Genomic DNA, 19,097 nt, shown 5'->3' with positions numbered 1-19,097 from the left:
AATATGAAGATGTACCAATTCATAGTTTTTACTATTAAAGATGGAGCTGGACCTTGGGAATGAAAGGAGTTACTCCTTCATTTCTGCTCTCCCCCCCCCCCCCCCACACACACACACATGGGAGGACATGTCTCTTTTTGTGTAAAAAACAACGATAGTATGATTTTCATAACATAGAAAAATATAGAAAATTAAAATAGGAAACTATATCTTTGAGTTCTGCTTATCAACTATATCTTTGAGTTCTGCTTATCATTGAAATATAACTATAGAACTTCTTAATTAAACTGTAATCATTTAACTGGGAGAATGTGTAACTGAATTAATAGGGATGTAGAGATCTGGTAGCACCTTTGGAAGTAACTGAAAGAAAGAAGTTGGCAGCATGAGCTTTCATAGACTAAAGTCTACTTCCTCAGATGCATTTGAGAATTAATTGGGACTTAGTTCTTGAAAAGCTGTGGGAGAAGCCCGGGTTGCATACTGGCTGCCTACTGCCTGGGCATGGGGCAGTGCAATAAGATCCATTGTCTTCCTTTGTGATAATCTCTTTAGATCATTAAAATGTTCATGCAGTTTTAGTCTTTTAATTTATTTATAGCTTACCTTTTCCCCAGTGTGGGACCCAAGACACAGCTTATAGCATAGGTTAAAACAAAATATTGCCATAATGCTTTATAATACAAAATGTTTTTAAAATTAAATGAGAAAGTATATCAAAACACTAATTAAAAGCAGTTTAAAATATTTAAAATTTGGAAATGAAGATAAAAGTAAATGTAGAATACCCTTCTACAACAGCCAGCTAACAGCAAAAGGCCTCTATAAATGAAAAGAAAGGCTGTCAGGACTAGAACAGAGAAGGCCATACTAGATTCCCATAAGATGGTATTTCACAACCTGGGAATATTGTTTGAAAATACCTGCTCATGTGTCCTCACCAAACATGCCTGTGACAATGGGCATGGCATGAACATAAATTGTATATTACTGTTCATATTTTTAAAACAATAGCACCATTAATAAAAGCAAGTTATAGTGCAACAAAACAGAATAGTAAAAAATAAAAAATGTTGACGTTCTAAAGGGTTTTAAATTTAATTAGAATATCCCTAGTATCATCTAACCTTCCCCCTTGCCTAATGTAACCATGAGCTTCCTTGAAAATTTTCAAGGTTTGAGATTCCAAAATTTTCTCTGGTTTTACATTTAGAAGATTAAGTTGCCTGCTAAAGAAGCTTACCTTTTTGAAGTACATCTAAAATTAGTCCACCTCAGGCTACTGAGATACAGTGAATGCTTTTATAAATGGGGGGAAAATCACAAAATCCATGACCAGCTAAGGCAGCATTTCCTAGCAAACAGAAAAGAAGGGAAGAAAGAAAACCTTGACATATGATAGTGTTGTATTATGATCAGAGTCCATAATATCTTTTTATTTGTTTCTTTTAGTAGACAAATCAATCATCTATCCTGGTAACTGGTGGGTCTACATATTAGTCTGGGAGAAGCAAACAAACAGCTTAATTTATATACCATTTCATACCGAACTAGCAGTGTCTAAGGGGTTTACAACTGTGAACTAATTGCCCCCAACTATCTCAGTACTCATTTTAGTGACCTCACAAGGATGCAAGCCTGAGTCGAGCTTGAGCCCTTTTGCTGGTATTGAATTCACAACCTTATGGTTTTGAGTGAGTGGCTGCAGTACAGGCATTTAACCACTGTGCCACTAGGGCAAGGATATGCAGCACCAAGGATAGTTCTAAGGGAGCACCTCGCTCCAAAGATGGTTGGAGAGCTGAACTAAGTAAATTAATCTACTATCTCCAGGCTCCATGAAAGGGACAGCTCCCTTGTTTGAGATCTAGCATGCTGTGGTGATGGAGCACTTCCTCCTGGGACCATGGAGCTTTGGAAAAGGATGGCCAATCCCCATATTGTGGCCAAGTGTCACAACTGTCACAGGCACTGAGGGCTTGAGGTTCAGGAGTTTCAATTCTGGAATAACAGGTATTAAGTGCTCAGGTCTGGCTGATTTATAGGTATCAGTTGCAGTCAGGTCAGGGGGGTTGGCATGGCATGAGGCATGGTAAAGGGTGGGCCAGAGCTCTATTTCTCTGGCCTTGCAGCCCTCAAGCACTATTGGACGTTGTAACATGACAACATGGGTGATGTAGCTGCACTGGTGCAAAGATTCTTATATCTTATTATAGGCACTTTGGCAGCAGAATACTATATCAAACAATTGGTTATACAGTGAGCCTTCCACTAATGGCCCTGCCCTGTTCTTGACAATGGTAGTGATGTACATGGCCGCGCCAACACAGTCACATGCATGTTGCACTGCCGTTTACTATAACCCACCGGGGGGGTGGGGGGTGGAATGCAATTTTTGGTACACTGTACTTTTTTCCCATTGCTTTATGAGATTTCTGTGGACAACTACATATTTAAAATGAAAGAACTCTTTAGAGCTGTAGACTGAAAAATAGTGCTGACAGTGTGGAAAGTCAAAACAAGTCAGCTGTATGGAAACACATCCTTTTTAGTTGCTGTCATTAATGAATATCCTACATTTAGCTTCATGAATGACCACTCTACTCTTACGGGAAATAGAGCAAAACATTCTAGCTACTTTCTCCACCCTAAGCATACTTTTGTATACCATTGTCGTGTTCCTCCTCTTGTCCTTTTTCTGAGCAAAAGATCTCCAAATATTCAAATGTTTCCTTCATTTGGAGTTGCATCAACACTTGCATCTCCAGCATAGAATCTGCTTTTCCATAGCAGTCTTATACTGAGCACACATTTTAATCACTTCCTCAACACAGCAGCATGATCCTTTCCTTTAATATGGCCCACCAGCCTCCTCAGGCATTTCAAACGGTGGCAACCAAAACCCTCCCTACCAAAAAATCCAAACACACAACAAATAAACAGAACTACACAAGTCTCAAAATCCCTAAAAGCCAACCTCAAAAACCATCTTAAACTATTTCTACAAAAAATAATGTATTTTTCAGGGGAACACACCTGCTGTTTGATTATAGCTTGGTTCTCACAGCCCAACCGCCTTTGTCTCCATGAATCTGGATGGTTTTCCGCACAGTCAGAAAACAAAGTCATTTGTTGCCTGCCCATCTGTGTCTGTTTGATACTCCGTTTTTCTTCTAGTCCAGGATCCAAAGTGGTTTATAATATGAATTAAAACAGAATACAGCTGAAGCCAAACATGTACAATATTTTAAAAAAGAAATTAGAGCAAATAAATCATGATATATAGCTGATAAACAACCAGTTAAATAAGTTACCAACTGGTACAGAATTAAAATCAATTTAAAGTATTTAAAGCAACAAAAGGGAAGAAGTTCTGCACCTACGTTTAAAAATACTTCTCCAACAGTTAATGACCCCAAAGTCAATCAAAATAAAAATGGCCTTTGCCTGCGAATGGAAGGAAAGCAATTTATGATATAGTATTCTGTTGCCAAAGTGACAAAGTGCCTATAATAAGACATAAGAAGGCAGAAATCCAGAGCTCTATACAGTTGGCCCTCCTTATCCACAAATTTTATATACACGGATTCAAGCATCCACAGCTTAAAAATATTTTTTTTAAAGTATAAATTTAAAATATCAAACTTTGATTTTCCATTTTTTATAAGGGACGCCATTTTGTTATGTCATTATATTTAATGGGACTTGAGCATCCACGGATTTTGTTATCCACGGGGGATCTTGGAACCAAATCCCAGCGTATAACAAGGGTCCACTGTATACCATGCACAGTTCCTATGGACAGTTTGTCAGCTGATGGTTATCTTTTTATTGATGACCCTCTCCATATTTAGACTGGCTGATACTTGGACTATGCAATCCACCTTGATGCCATCCAAAGCTTTGGCAGCCTGACTGACCATTTTTCTAGGATAGCCTTCAACAACCCAAAGTCACCTTCATCCCACAATGACATGGCTGAGAGGGACTCTGTGGAACAGATCACATTATAATGATACACTGTGTCCAGTATCATCAGGTTACTCCACCGATTTAACTTTTTTCATCAATAGAACCAAAATAGCAATTCCTCCTTCTCCCAGATATCTGTTAGCATGAAGTTAGATTTGGAACTATATGAAGCAGGTAGTGATAGAATGACAGAAATAATATACAGTGGACCCTTGTTAAAGGCTGGGGTTTGGTTCCGAGATCCCCCGTGGATAACAAAATCTGTGGATGCTCAAGTCCCATTAAATATGATGGCATAGCAAAACGGTGTCGCTTATAAAAAATGGAAAATCAAGGTTTGATATTTGAAATTTATACTTTTTTGAATATTTTCAAACTGTGGATGCTTGAATCCATGTATAAAAAAATCCGTGTATAAGAAGGGCCAACTGTAAAACACTGCTGTAATATATGCGTAAGTGCAGCTCAAACTAGCCCATTGTTTAATCTCTTTATAGTCAATAATGTTCACATAGTTTCTGAAAGCAGTGTTCAGGTGGAACTTTCCTGCATAATGCAAGGATAGTTTCTGAAAGTAGTGTTCAGGTGGAACTTTCCTGCATAATGCAAGGATTTATATCCTTCATTGCCATTTAATCAGCAAGCCTAATTAAGTCCTAGCATAAAATGTTTCCTGGGAAAGCAACTACATGTGGCTAATTGCAGCCGGATGGAATAGCAATTATAGATTTCTCACTAGGCAAACAAGAAAAGTGTGTAAAGTGAAGAATGCTTAAAAAGCTCCCCACTCCCACCCCGAAAGCTCAGGAATTTCTTAAAATTGCCTTTAATATTACCATAAGATTTCTGTGTGGCTTTTCTATTTCAGTGATTAATTAAAAATGCATTGAAGTAATGGTTTAAAGGCTTAGCTATTCTTAATTACATGGTATTTTTTTTATTCTAATAAACCAGATCACACAGAACAACATAAATGTATAGTATAGTATAGTATAGATTTCTACAGGTATCTAGAAAGACAATTTTATTTAGTATATAATCTTTGTAAAACTATTTATATAGTATATTTGCAATTTACCTTTATAATGAAACTGACCCAAAAAAAAGCTTCTACATGAATTTAGGATGAAACCAGCTAAAAGCTCAGGCCCATGATGACCTGCCAAAATTTTGAAAACTAAAACCATATGATTTTAGAGAGCAAATCACAATTTTAGAGAGGGGCATGTCATGATTCTGAAGGATATCATAGAGGATATTAACCTTGCTACAAGAAACAGGACTGGAAGTCCTCCATTCCATGGGAATAATTTGTAACAAGTTATTTTCCATTTTTTAAACTATATAGCTTTATTACATCATAACCTGAAAGCATTCAGGGAAGAGATATGATACTGGATGCAGCAAATATTAGGATGGATATAGAAAGAGGAACTGTGCCAGAGATATATTTCAGATGAAGTATACATTTTAGTAAGGTCTACAATAATTAGAATAACATTTCAGTCAGTCAATGAAAAAAACAAACTTGAATGGAAGTTGACACAGGGGTTGTTCCCTACTCTTATCTCTTCAGCTGAAGGACTGAGGGTCCTTGCCACTTGTCAGCTAATCTGGATTCTGTCTGGGGTCACCTTTATCAACTTCTGGTCACCTGAGTGCCCAACTCATGATGGTGGTTGAGCGAGACAAGCCAAGTAAACATCAGCATTCCACTCAAGCATCCTTAAGTATGAATTTCAAGATATTTTTATATGCAATGACCAGGTTCTTTGGTGTTTTTTTTAGCCTGTTTCTTATATGTAGATGTATAAACATACAAACATAATACTTTCCCATTTAGGGGGGAAACAGACATGTCAGTGTCTGAACGCTTAAGCTTCACTATATTACATTACATTTACATTGCATGTAAGGTATCTTACATTGATTACATAACATCATATGGCTATATGATGTTCACTTTCATAAGGACTTTCCTAGGACTGCTTTTATCTTTCTTTGTATTTTCAACATGCTTTGAAATAGTTAACACATGTGGGAGCAGGAGCCTTCTAAACTATTTACTTTAGCCATTTATCCTTCAGCATCATAAGGTTCTTTAATATTTTCCATAGTGTCTTTGACATGTACAGAATTCTTTCCCTTGTATCATATTCATAGTCACCTTATCCATACTTCTAGGATTGATTACATTCAAGTACAGTCGTCCTTCCCTATCCACGAATTCTTTATCCATGGATTTAACCATCCAAGACTTGAAAATATTTTAAATATATATACATTCCAAAAATCAAGCCTTGATTTTGCTCTTTTACATAAAGGACACCATTTTACTTTGCCATTGTATTTAATGGGACTGGAGATTTTAGTATCCATGGTGGGGTCCTGGAACCCAACCCCATTGGTTAGCAAGGGCCCACTGTATTCATTCTTACCTTTTGAGAAAATATACATCTCTAGTAGCTTCTCTGTCTACACAGGCATTCCAGGATTAATCTCCTTGAGCACTGCTAAATCTTAACAGCATTCATTGCCACATAAACATATATATACTTAGCTTAGCCTTATCAGCATCTGCATGTTTGGGCAGCATTTTCTGGAAGATATCACTTGCGGTGGCTCAGTGGTTAAGACACTGACCCTGACAGTCAGTGTCTGTTAAGGTCAGCAGTTTGAAACCCCAACACTAGTCCCAGCTTCTGCCAACCTAGTAATTCAAAAGTGTGTAAAAGTGCAAGTAGATAAATAGGTACCATTTTGGTGGAAAGGTAACAGCATTCCATGCAGCCATGCTGGCCACATGACCACAGAGTTGTCTTTGACAACGCTGTTTCCCTCAGCTTATTAATGGAGCTGAGCATCACCCCCTACAGTCAGACACAACTAGATAATAATGCCAAACCTTTACCTTTACTTTTTATTGGTCTATTAGTTTATCAGTAACAGCATGGCTTAAAGTCAACATGCTTGTCTTCTCTTCATATGGTGCTCATTTGGATTTTATCTTGGCCTCTTTTATTCTCTCCTGAGCCCATACAGCTAATTAGTTGTCCACCGGTTCACCACCTCTTCCTTATCTCTATCTATTTAAAATAAATATCTTAGCCATAACCCCACCTGGATCCAGTAGGAGTTGTAACAATCCAAATTGCCCCAGTTAGTGCACATATAAGGAGGCCAATTCATGGTCAAGCTAGTGTATGTGTTCTTCTCTTGATTACAATTGTGCAGGCATTTCCATACTTGATGTATAGACAGTAATAATATATTATATACTGATTTAACAAACCACATATCTGTCAGTTCACAAGTAAGTCCCACTCAGTTTAGTGGTGTTAACTAAGTGACATGTACAAGATTATAGAAATTAGAATATGAAGCACAATTGATAGTTAATGTCCTGGATTTTTTTTTAAAGGCTTCTGAAATTCATATTATTGTACATACACAAAAACCTTCCCCCTCCCCCTTTCAGCATTGTCCCTTAACATGAACCAATTTAGATGGAACCTATGTAAGGCACAAATTCTGAAGACCTCTCATGCTGAATATGTCAGTTTAGTGATAATTTATAAATTTTTAAAAATTTGAAATCAACCACCAAAAATGACACAGGTTTCTAGATAAGGTGCATGTGCTAACTTGTAATGTATAGATGCAAATTTAGAAATAATTACCATGGTTGAAATTAAAATACCATCCATTTCATGATAGTGGGAATGACTGGGACCAGGTGGCCTGGGGGTCTGCTGGCTCAGGCTTCTGTTCGGTTGCTAGTCATTGCCAGGCAACTCCAGGGGATGTGCTTTCAATTCTCATGGTTCTTTAAATTGGACATGGACCAGAAGGCCCCCTGCAACAAAGGATGCTTTCAAATGGAGGAGACCTCTCTGTAAAACAGGAGACGTGGCTACCTATATATAAACTATATTTTCATGGCATCTCAGTATTGAAAGCTAGAATAAAAGAAATTTATTTTCCAGGCTAATATATTATGCTGATTAGTTCATTCATAATTACTGCACCATAACAACCAGAGGCATCTATCCTGAGACAGGAAGATAATCCCTTTTTGAAAAATACATTCAACAATTTGCTATGTGAATTTCTAAAGTGCCAGATAAGGGCACGTAGGAGAAAGAGATTAGGGGAGAAAAAACACATTATGCAAGTCCCCCTTTCATTTCTGCTCAAACTCAGCATGTAATGTTCAGCTTTTTAAAATGCATGGATTGTGTATTTTAAAATATTAATTTGATGCTTACTTTATTATCATATTCAACAATAGTCGTCTTCTAGTCTACTACACCGTTCAGAGAGGGTGCACTTTATAAAGCTTCACTTATATAAAACTAATATGATCAATGTTCAACTTCTATAAATTGAACAGGCAATGTATGTTACATTTTTGAATTTTATTTTAAAATAAACCAAAATATTTAAGACAAAGAAAGAGTAGAAAGTGTGTTACTGTTTCCATAGTATTTGAATGAAAAAGCTTCTCTGCTGAATATAAGAAATAGAACAAAATAATTGTGCATTCATAAAGTGCGAAATATTTAACCAACCTCTCCATTTGCAACATCAAGGCCTAGCTAGATCAGTGGTAGAAGGGGAATTATGCAGGGACCCTGGGACTATTTTTTAAGGTAGCAGTTTTCAAGATTGGCAAACAGATCATTATGAATTTTGCATACCTGCTTGAATAGAATCATAAAGTCCTAGAGTTGGAAGAAACCATAAATGCCATCCAGTCCAACCCCCTACCATACAGGAATGCACAATCAAAGCAATCCCAAAAATGGCCATCCATCCTGTTTTAAAACTTCCAAAAAAGGAGAATCCGCCACTCTCTCTGGCAGTGTGTTCCACCCTTAACCTTATCTTCCTCAGGCTAAACATACCTAGCTCCTTAAGCCACTCCTCATAGGGCATGGTTTCCAGACCTTTCACCATTTTGGTTGCCCTCCTGTGGACACACTCCAGTTTGTCAATATCCCTCTGGACACAATATTCCAAATGAGGTCTGGGCAAAGCAGAATAGATGGTACTATTACTTCTCTCTATCTAGGCACTATGCTTCTATTGATGCAGTCTAGAATTGCATTGGCTTTCCTAGCTGACACATCACGTTGGTGATTCATGTTCATGCTATGGTCCACTAAGACTCCTACATTCATTTTGCATGTACTGCTGTCAAGCCAGGTGTCCTCCATCTTATATCTGTGAATTTCATTTTTACTGCTAAAGTGTAGTGTTCTACATTTCTCCCTGTTGCAATTAATTTTGTTAGTTTATAAAGATGTTGAATAGCACTGGCCCAGGACAGAACTTTACAGCACCCCACTAGCCACTTCTCTCCAGGATGAGGAGGAGCCATTGTTGAGTATTATTTGGGTTCAGCCAGTCAGCCAATTATAAATCCACTTTACTGTTGCATTGTGTACCCCACATTTTACTAGCTGTTTTTCAAAGATGTCATTGGGGACCTTGTCAGAAGCCTTACTGAAATGAAGGCGCGGGACAGACTGCCCGAAAAGGGCAGCCTGCTGGCAGCCTAATTTCCTCCTGAGGGAAGCCACAGCCGCCAAACAGCATGGCTTCCCTACAGAGGAAAAAGAAACCGGAAAAAATGGGTTCTTTTTGAGCCACAAGGGCGGCATAACAAATGTCACTGGCGCACTCATTACGTAAGCGCCACGCGGCAATGTGTGTACACAGGGTGCCGCCATTGTTACGCTGCCCACACATAGTAGGGTTAGAGACTGTGCGGTTGTGGTTCATACACTCCCACATTGTCATCATCCAAATATAAAAGCATAGCCTTTGACTTGCAAACAGGAAAAATACATATATTATCATTGTTATTATTTATCATCTAAAATATAAATCTTGCTCTACTGTCATAGATATTATTCCCTGTTCAATAGCAGACATGCCTTTGTAAGCAATATAATGTAAATAATCAGAGACAGCTTTAAATGGGGCACTTGTCCAATTTATGTCTTTTCATCTGCTGTACCTAAATCCATGGAGTGACATTTTAGTCTGGATGAATTCAATTAATAGCTACTCCAGCTTCCCCCAATTGGGTGTCCTTCAGATATTTTAGACTACAATTCCCATCACCCCCCCCCCCCCACCAGCATGGATTACTGAAGCTGCAGTCAAAATATATTTGGAGGACACCAAATGGAAGAAAACTGGTCCATTAGGTTTAAGGTAGTATATTCATGTGTGGTTCATAACAAAGCCTGAAATGATCTCTAAGGATCACACCAACTTTATCTATTCCATTTTGGAAATGGCATTTTGATCATTAATGACAGAAAGCTGTTGCTTATTACCATTATGGCCTTTTCTATTTTCTTTCATCTTTATATTAATTTTGCAAATTGCAGTATATGGTAGCTCATCTATTTATGCAAGTGTTTTTTAATTTCCAAGGTCTTAACATTTGTAAAAGTTTTGTTTCCAAATCAATATGTGAAACCTTTCTTTGAATTTGGCATTTCTTAATGATTTCACATGGATTTGTTGGGGTTTTTTTTTAATAATCTATACAGGGCCATCTTACTTACTACACTAGGAGGGGATGCTAATATTTAATGAAAAGTAAAAGTGAAGATAAAAATTAAAGGGGAGGAAAACAACACGGATGGTATTGTGGGAGTCTACTACAGACCCCCAAGCCAGATGGAGTAATTGGATGATGCCTTTCTAGAACAGAGGACCACACACTCAGAAAGGAGAGATGTAGAAGTGATAGGTGATGTCAACTATCCTGATATTTGCTGGAATTCAAACTCAGCCAAATCCTCAAGGTCTAGCAAATTCCTCACTTGCCTTGGAGATAACTTCATTGTCCAAAAGGTGGAAGAGGCAACAAGGGAGTCAGCTATTTTGGATCTGATCCTAACCAACAGGGATGACCGGGTTAACTGAGTGCAAGTGGTGGGATCCTTAGGTGGAAGCTACCATGTTCTCCTGGAGTTTGCTATACAATGGAAAGGAGAAGCCAGGCATAGTCAGACACACATTCTAAACTTTAAGAAAGCTGATTTTAGTAACCTTAGAGAAATACTGGGGGTGATCCCATGGTCAGGAATACTAAAAGAGAAGAGAGTTCAAGATGGATGGGAGCTTCTCAAGGGGGAGATACTGAAGGCACAATTTCAAACAGTTCCAATGAGGAAGAAAAATGGGAGGTGTCTTAAGAAACCAGAATAGATGACTAAGGAACTTTCAACTAAGCTAAATTTTAAACGGAACATGTATAAGAAATGGAGAAATGGGGAAATCACCAAAGAGGAATTCAAACAAATAGCTAGCATGTGTAGAGATAAGGTCAGAAAAGCTAAAACACAGAATGAACTCAGGCTTGCTAGAGAAGTGAAGAACAATAAAAAGGGTTTTTTGGGTATGTCCACAGCAAAAGGAAGAAGAAGGAAATGGTAGGGACACTGCATGGAGAAGATCGCAAAATGCTAACAGGGGACAGAGAAAAGGCAGAATTACTCAACACCTTCTTTGCCTCAGTCTTCTCAGAAAAGGAAAAGGGTGCTCAACCTGAGAATAATGGAACAGAGGACAGAATAGGGTAAATTCAGGACAGAATAAGTAAAGAGATAGTACAGGAATACCTTGTTAATCTAAATGAATATAATTCTCCAGGACCAGATGAACTACATCCAAGGGTATTAAAAGAACTGGCAAATGTAATATCGGAGCCATTGGCAATAATCTTTGAAAACCCCTGGAGAACAGGAGAAGTCCCAGCAGACTGGAGGAGGGCAAACGTTGTCCCCATCTTCAAAAAGGGGAAAAAAGAGGATCCCAACAATTATCGTCCAGTTAGTCTGCCATTAATACCAGGAAAGATTCTAGAGCAGATCATTAAACTAAGAGTCTCTGAACATCTAGAAGGCAATTCCATAATCATAAATAGTCAACATGGGTTTCAGAGAAACAAGTCATGCCAGACAAATCTGATCTCTTTTTTTTATAAAATTACCAGCTTGCTAGATGAAGGGAATGCTGTGGATATTGTATATCTTGATTTCAGTAAGGCTTTTGACAAGGTTCCCCATGACATTCTTGCTAACAAGCTTGTAAAATGTGGGCTAGACAAAGTAACAGTAACATGGATTTGTAATTGGTTGACTGGCTGAACCTAAAAGGTGCTCAACAATGGCTCCTTCTCATCCTGGAAAGAAGTGATCAGTGGGTTCCCACAAGGTTCTGTCACGGGCCCAGTGTTATTCAACATCTTTATCAATGACTTGGATGACAGAATTGGGGGCATACTTATCAAATATGCAGATGACACCAAATTAGGAGGAGGAACTAATACCCCAGAGGACAGGATCAAAATTCATAATGACCTTAATAGATTAGAAAGCTGGGTCAAAGCAAACAAAATGAAATTCAACAAGGAGAAATATAAGGTACTGTACTTAGGGAAGAAAAATGAAATGCACAGATATAGGATCGGGGACACAACACTACATATGAAAGGGATCTAGGAGTCCAAGTAGATCACAAGTTGAACATGAGTCAACAGTGCAATGTGGCAGCTAAAAAGGTCAATACGATTTTAGGCTGCATCAAAATAAGTACAATAGTGCCATTCTATTCTGCTTTGGACAGGCCCCACCTGGAATACTGTGTCCAGTTCTGGGCACTACAATTCAAAAAGGATGTTGAGAAACTGGAGTGTGTCCAAAGAAGGGTGACTAAAATAGTGAAGGATCTGGAAAGTATTCCCCATGAGGAACGACTTAGGGAGCTGGTGATGTTTAGCCTAGAGAATAGAACGTTAAGAGGTGATATGATAGCCCTGTTTAAATATTTGAATGGATGTAATACTGAGGTGGGAGCAAGCTTGTTTTCTGCTGCTCCAGAGAACAGGACCCAGAACAGTGGATGCAAGCTACAGGAAAAGAGATTCCACTTCAACATTAGGAGAAACCTCATGACAGTAAGGGCTGTTCAGCAGTGGAACGCAGTCCCTCGGAGTGTAGTGGAGTCTCTTTCCTTAGAGGTCTTTAAACAGAGACTGGATGGCAATCTGTCAGATATGTTTTGATTGAGAGTTCCTGCATAGTAAGGAGCTAGACTGGATGGCCCTTGTGGTCTCTTCCAACTCTATGATTCTATGATGTTGTAATGTTAAATTGCTACTATATTAATTGCCAGTTTAGGTCAAATGCATGTTTAGGTCAAAAGCCATGAACCAGTGAGGTGTAATGGGTTGAGTGTTGGACTCTGGAAACCAGGGTTTGAATCCAAGCTCAACCATATAAACCCACAGGATGACCTTGGGCAAATCACACACTCTCAGCCTTAGAGGATGTAATTGGCAAACCTCCCCTGAATAAACTTGGCCAAGAAAACCCCGTGACAGGTTCATCTTCGGGTCACTATAAGTTGGAATGAAGGTACACAACAACAATCCATAGTCATACCTTGAAGTTCTCTCCTGAGCCCAGTGGAATATGACAGTTAGGTTTAGTAATAGAACCTCACCTATATGAGATGGTTAAATCTGACAATAGTTTGCACAACAAAATAAATATTGAAATCACTTTGGTTAAGCTGCAGTTAAAACAAATCATATGAATCCCTAGAGACATGGGTAAGCATTTATATAGCAAGTAATCAAATTCTTATTTTAGTTTCATTATACCAAACATAAGATTAAGATGTTTGTCCTCATGCAAAGAGTCTATGGAACTGGTTTTTCTTGTGGCAACTATATTGTCAGTAAAATGGAATAGTAGGGCCTTATTCTGTCCATTTGAACAAGGCTATTTTGGAGAAAGGAGTCTCAGAACTGTTATATTAATTGGAGTTTTAATTTTGGTTTTTAAGTTCCAACTAAAACCAGAATTATTTCTATTAGGGATAATGGAGGAGAGTTTTAAAAAGAAATTTGGAAAGGTAATTTTTAATATGACAACCACAGCTAGAATGACATTCGAACAAAAATGGAAAACAGGAGATAGCCCCACAAATGAGGATTGGTTGTTAAAATTATATGAAGCAATAGAGATGAACAGATTAACTTGCTTGGTAAGATAAAATTCTTTGAGAAGATTTAACAATGATTGGATACTGGTTAAGGAATTTTTTGAAGATAACTAGGGGAAATTAGTAACAATAAATGTAATATAATAAAGTATTAACATAATATATAGAGAGTTAAAGTTAAATCACATTGTGGTGTAAAAGCAAGAAGATAAAAGGGGAATACCAGATGAAGCCCATGAAAGGCAGGGTAAGAATAAAGAGGGTGGAAAGGCGATTAGGAAGGGTATGAAGGAAGAAATGTAAGTGGAAGAAGGTATGAATAGGTGAAAAAGGGTAAGAGAAGGTTCATGAAAGAAAGAGGTTTGAAGGGAGGTACGGTATGGAGGAGAGAAGAAGGGATGGTGAGGAGTATAAGAAGAAGAATGTGAAGAAAAAGTTAGAAATAGGAGGGATGGAGATTTAGGGTCATAAGAAAGTATGGAGAAGGAAAGAGAAAGAGTAGGAAGGGCAAGAAAGTGTAGTGGAAGGTTACAGAAGAGACTGAAAAGGAAGGGTGGGTAAGGTGAACGGAAGTATGAAGAAAGAGGGAAGAAAGGAGTGGGGGAGGGTGTATTTTGATTTATTTAGATGTGATTTATGTGTAGTAGAATTAAAAACATAAAAGATTGGGGTATTATAAATTAAGAGGGGGAGGGATGAGGGGAGGGTTTATTGTTATTGTTATACACTGAGGTTTGGTTCCAAGATCCCCCGTGGATAACAAAATCCGTGGATGTTCAAATCCCATTAAATATAATGACATAGCAAAATGGTGTCCCTTATAAAAATGGAAAATCAATGTTTGATATTTGAAATTTATACTTTTTTGAAAATTTTCAAACTGTGTGTGCTTGAATCCGTGTATAAAAAATCCGTGTATAAGAAGGGCCGACTGTATTGTTATTAATAAGGATAGGTTAGTTACTATGATATGTAAGCAGATGTTAGTAGAAGGTTTTAGGTTGGAAATGTTATGTTTAGTAATGGGCTTGATTGCTGTTTGTAATATTTGCTGTATTATTGTTTTAAATCAATAAATTGAATATTATATTTTTAAAAAGAATTGCTATATTAAATAATGTAAATTTTTCTTAGAACGCTCATTTATTAGAGCAGCTTACTTTGAAGGGAGATTGTGGCTGCTGTAAGCTCTATGGAAAAAAGAGTGTAGTGTTAAAAATAACTTGAGAAAAAAGAAATGTGTGTTGCTTTGTCAATATATTAATGAAATTCAATCAGCATGCAAAGCAAAAGAAGGCAATTTTTCACCTATTGACCTCTTTCAAAATATAAAAACTTATCTTGAGCTCCTACTTTTTGAAGTGAGATGAAAGGCAATGCTTCAGTTTATCTCTTACCTTCAGAGCAAGCTTACTGATTGTTTGTCCTTATCACTTGAAGCCAGAAACTTACAGAGATTGCAAGACACCAGCCGCACACAGTTTAAATTCCTGATTTGGCAGGAGGTGGAGATTTCTTGTTTCCATTTAAACTGCTTTCATTTCAAAATGAAATCCTATTTAAACCCAGAGGTTTGGAATGAAGCCTGAGGATCAAAAGAAAAAGAAAAAAGAATTTTGGGTTTAACTTGAATTGGTAGCTGAAAAGGTAACAGTCACATGTAATTGCTTTTCAGTTCTCCTTGCCTTGTGTCCAGGCCAAATGAAATCACCCAAACTCCCTCTGAAACATCTAATACAGGACTGTCATATGATTGAATTTATTGTCTTAGTCTCACTCCATAGAAAATAGTAGACAAAACATAATGACAGTTCCCCTTCCAACAAAGTAGATAACATCAGTCCATCATAGCAAATAAGAATGCTGACATCCAAAATTAAGGGGATGGAACACTCAGGACATATAAATAGTGGGAAAACTAGAAGCTGTAGACCCCCCCCCCAATATTTCACAGATGAAATATGAAAATTTAGATGACTATCCTTTTTCTTGATGGCACTGGATTTCTAGATCCTGCATTAAAAATTTCATTGGCAGCCACTTATCTCTGCTGAATTAAGAATATTTAAAAGAAAATAATATATCATAAATGTATTTGTGGAATCAAGCCAGGGAATTTTGAACAGCTGGATGTCTTCAATAAATTGTTCCCTTAAATATAATTTTGTCTTTTTGCAATTCCTCAAACTCTGAACTTTAATCTAATAAATCTAATGAAAAGTTGATTGTGTTAACTCACTTGGGGTAGGCACTTGTCTCAGTTCTCATATGACTGGTTTCAGTTCTGCTAATTAATACAGCACAGTTGTATGCAAATAATCAAGCCTATATTATAAGGTTTTCTTTTATTTGACAGCCAAATAATTTCCATCTATTGTGTTTTGCTACAGAAACTCTGTCGCTCCTGTAAACTTCATCCGTAGAAAGTGTTTTTTCTAAGGAGATTATCACACACCAAACCCGTGCTGGGATAGACGTGGGTTGAACAGGAAAAGTTGCCAGAGAAGCCTGGGTTGGATAGGGGCTGCCTACTGCCCGTGCATGGGGCAATGCAATAAGATCTGCCAGTGATGGATACAACCTGCCTCTATCCCGACATGGATTTGGCATGCCATAATCTCCTAAATGTTATTGCACTATATAATTCTTCTGAGGGAAGTGGCATTGCTCTATCAGATAAAATGATTGTAGAGATTAGATTCACTGGGTTAGCATGCAAAATTTTTGCACATTCTGGTACTTGCTTTACTTCTCCTGCTACAAGAAGTAGGTAAAATAGGAGAGTGGAAATACCATCTTTGATTCATCTTTAAGAGAAGAACCTACTCTTCACCTGAACCAGTGATTGGTCTGCCAACAGAAACCTTCTGTGCCTAGTTAACTACAGCTGAACTCCATGTTAAGTTAACATGTATTAGAAAATGAGCTTAAGCCAGTCACTTTTAATTTGGAGCGCATGAAACCATGTGGATCCCTGACTGGAACATATGACTGGGGGCCCTCACCAACTTCACATCCAAAGTCTCCCTCACCTTCTAGTTGCCCTTAAACTCATTCCTCAGAATAACAGTAGCTAATTTAGGCCTTGTCTGAACAGGCCAAAAAGCAACCCCACCCCCCACCCCCATTCTGGCCCAACCCCAGTTCTGGTGCAGTCCAGACCATGTCCAGCACATCCTGCACCAGAAACAAAGCATAACATAAAAACAATGGAGTAAAAAAACAAACAAACAAAAAACCCTTACCTGTTGTTCTAGATGTTGCAGGATGATTGAGAGCCCTCGGTTGCAGCATAGTGGCAGCTGTCTGTACGTGCATCCCACTGGGCTACTCAGCATGCCCACCATCACTGCAGGCCACCCATTCTGAGGTCACAACAAGGCACCTAACTATGATCATCTCTGGATGGTCCTATTTCTGACCTTAGAAGTGAGTGACTTGTGCCAGCGGTGGATGCTCCAGGCAGCCCAGTGGGGCTGTGAGAAAAGTGGTAAGATGCGTGGTGAGCAGAGACAGTGCCAGGAAAAAGTTCTGGTGCAATACAAATGTGTCTGAGAGAAATGTCTTCAGTAAAATCTTCTTTCAGTAAAACTTCTGTTCCTTTGCTGTGTTAACTCATTGCCTAATATTTTTATTTCTGTGCAGTGACTAAACAGATTCTTTGCCATTGACATAGGGGTATGCATGCCTGTAAATATTTCTGTAATCAACTGACTGCTCTTTAGTACTCAGTACAATCCCAGTAGTTGATGGAGGAATGAGAACTGAAGTGAAAGTGGAACTGAGTACTCCACTGTAAGAAAGACATGATCTAAGGGTCTTTCACAATACTTAGCTTAATCCAACATGTGGGAGGAGAACCGGCATGGTGTAATGGTTTGATCACTGGACTATGACTCTGGAGATCCAGATTTGAATCTCTGCTCAGTCATGGAAACTCACTGGGTTAGGCAAGTCACACTCCCTTAGCTTCAGGGGAAGGCAAAAGCAAACATCCCTCTGAACAAATATTGCCAAGAAAACCCCATGAAAGGAGTGTTTAGGGTTGCCATGAATCAGAAACAACTTGAAGGCACACATCAATATGTGGGAGGAGGGAGGCCAAAGAAGATACCCACATATATCGACAGTTCTTACTCTAATATATACTTTGGCCTTTAGTATCTGAAATATATAAATTCTCTTACTGGGAATAATATTGATGCCCCCCACTTATAGTGTTGATGCCACTTATAGATGCCACTTAAAGATAAGTGTGTCAAACTCCAGTAGCTAAACAAATATTTAAGTCACCTATGTTAGCAAATGCTCCTGCCATACTGCAGAAATAAAGCAGTTTGACACCACTTTACTTGTTATGGCTCAAATGCTATGAAATATTGGGATTTGTAGTTTGGTGTGACACCAGAGCACTCTGACATGGAAGGCTAAATAGCTCACAAAACCACAAATCTCAGAATTCCATGGTATTACGACATGGCCATTAAAGTGGTGTCATGCTGCTTTATTTCTGCAGTGTGGCAGCAGCCAAGATTTGTGAGATGTGAGTACTCTGTTCTTTTTAATGTGTGTGTAATGTATTGTGATAATTTTGAAAAAACAGTAAGGAAGGTAGGGTTTCCGTAAGATTTATTTTATTTAAAAGGATTTAAGCAAAACTATAAAAACTAGTACAACAAATATATAATACACATCCCTTTAGATCTAACCAGAAAACTATTAGAAATGAAACTGATTTTAAGGAGCAAGTCCTAAATTTGCTATCACATTACACACAGCTGTTGGAGCTGTCCCAGAGAGAAGAAAGTCTGTTTCAGATGTCTCTTTGCATCCTCCCTTCCCTAAAATGAAAGTTTGTTTTTATGTTGTTTTTTCCATATCATTAACCTAAGGCATTTTCCAGGACAGCATTTTCTACAACTGATCGTTTGTATTTCAGGAAACAATATAAGAATAAAACTTGTTTCTGTTTCCATAACCTCTACCTTTAATATTTAGCTGTTTCATCTTTAGGAACACCTTTCATGCTTTTGATACTACACTTAACTGATATCTTTACTGACTTACTTTTTATGTGAGTCCCTCATAGT

General features: G+C 38.0%; 1 protein-coding gene across 1 annotated transcript in view; it reads left to right on the top strand.

Annotated features, from left to right (window-relative positions):
* Window positions 1–5,604: 5,604 nt before the first annotated feature.
* SLC6A1 (solute carrier family 6 member 1) overlaps window positions 5,605–19,097 on the top strand; it is a 72,786-nt gene continuing 59,293 nt past the window's right edge. Inside the window, exon 1 of the mRNA XM_089523494.1 lies at window positions 5,605–5,702. The gene's annotated coding sequence lies outside the window, so the exon portion shown is untranslated. The remainder of the gene's footprint in view (window positions 5,703–19,097) is intronic.

Source organism: Sceloporus occidentalis, unplaced genomic scaffold, assembly GCF_023333645.1.
Source record: "Sceloporus occidentalis isolate IW3139 unplaced genomic scaffold, rSceOcc1.0.p SCAF_1, whole genome shotgun sequence".
Classification (NCBI taxonomy): Eukaryota; Metazoa; Chordata; class Lepidosauria; order Squamata; family Phrynosomatidae; genus Sceloporus; species Sceloporus occidentalis.
Note: the sequence above shows the minus strand (reverse complement) of the source record. Positions and strands in the feature narration are given on the sequence as shown.